The following is a 1580-nucleotide window of genomic DNA, read 5'->3' on the forward strand; positions in this document are numbered from 1 at the left end:
GGGAGAAGACTCAAATCAATAAAATTAGAAATGAAAAAGGAGAAGTTACAACAGACACCGCAGAAATAGAAAGCATCCTAAGAGACTACTACAAGCAACTTGATGCCAATAAAATGGACAACCTGGAAGAAATGGACAAATTCTTACAAAGGTATAACCTTCCAAGACTGAACCAGGAAAAAACAGAAACTATGAACAGACCAATCACAAGTAATAAAATTGAAACTGTGATTAAAAATCTTCCAACAAACAGAAGTCCTGGACCAGATGGCTTCACAGGTGAATTCTATCAAACGTTTAGAAAAGAGCTAACAGCCGTCCGTCTCAAACTCTTCCAAAAATTTGCAGAGGAAGGAACACTCCCAAACTCATTCTATGAGGCCACCATCACCCTGATACCAAAACCAGACAAAGATACTACAAAAAAAGAAAATTACAGACCAATATCACTCATGAATATAGATGCAAAAATCATCAACAAAATACTAGCAAACAGAATCCAACAACACATTAAAAGGATCATACACCATGATCAAGTGGGATTTATCCCAGGGATGCAAGGATTCTTCAATATATGCAAATCAATGTGATACACCATATTAACAAATTGAAGAATAAAAACCATATGATCATCTCAATAGATGCAGAAAAAGCTTTTGACAAAATTCAACACCGATTTATGATTAAAACTCTCCAGAAAGTGGGCATAGAGGGTACCTACCTCAACATAATAAAAGCCATATATGACAAACCCACAGCAAACATTATTAATGGTGAAAAACTGAAAGCACTTCCTCTAAGATGAGGAACAAGACAAGGATGTCCCCTCTCACCACTATTATTCAACACAGCTGAATATTCAACCTAATCAGCACAGTTTCCTAGCCACAGCAATCAGAGAAGGAAAAGAAATAAAAGGAATACAAATTGGAAAATAAGTAAAACTGTCTCTGTTTGCAGATGGCATGATACTATACATAGAGAATCCTAAAGATGTCACCAGAAAACTACTAGAGCTAATCAATGAATTTGGTAAAGTAGGAGGATACAAAATTAATGCACAGAAATCTCTTGCATTCCTATACACTAATGATGAAAAATCTGAAAGAGAAATTAAGGAAACACTCCCATTTACCATTGCAACAAAAAGAATAAAATACCTAGGCATAAATCTACCTAGGGAGACAAAAGACCTGTATGCAGAAAACAGACACTGATGAAAGAAATTAAAGATGATACCAACAGATGGAGAGATATACCATATTCTTGGATTGGAAGAATCAATATTGTGAAAATGATTTTACTACCCAAAGCAATCTACAGATTCAATGCAAGCCCTATCAAATCACCAATGGCATTTTTTACAGAACTAGAACAAAAAAATCTTAAAATTTGTATCGAGACACAAAGACCTCGAATAGCCAAAGCAGTCTTGAGTGGAAAAAAAAGGAGCTGGAGGAATCAGACTCCCAGACTTCAGACTATACTACAAAGCTACAGTAATGAAGACAATATGCTACTGGCACAAAAACAGAAACATAGATCAATGGAACAAGATAGAAAGCCCAGAGATAAACCCA

General features: G+C 35.5%; 1 long non-coding RNA gene across 4 annotated transcripts in view; it reads right to left on the bottom strand.

Annotated features, from left to right (window-relative positions):
- The window catches only part of LOC129392478 (uncharacterized), a 37728-nt gene that overhangs the window by 28278 nt on the left and 7870 nt on the right, over positions 1-1580 (bottom strand). The window lies entirely within an intron of this gene.

The sequence above is a fragment of the Physeter macrocephalus genome, chromosome 10, assembly GCF_002837175.3.
Source record: "Physeter macrocephalus isolate SW-GA chromosome 10, ASM283717v5, whole genome shotgun sequence".
NCBI classification, from domain to species: Eukaryota; Metazoa; Chordata; class Mammalia; order Artiodactyla; family Physeteridae; genus Physeter; species Physeter macrocephalus.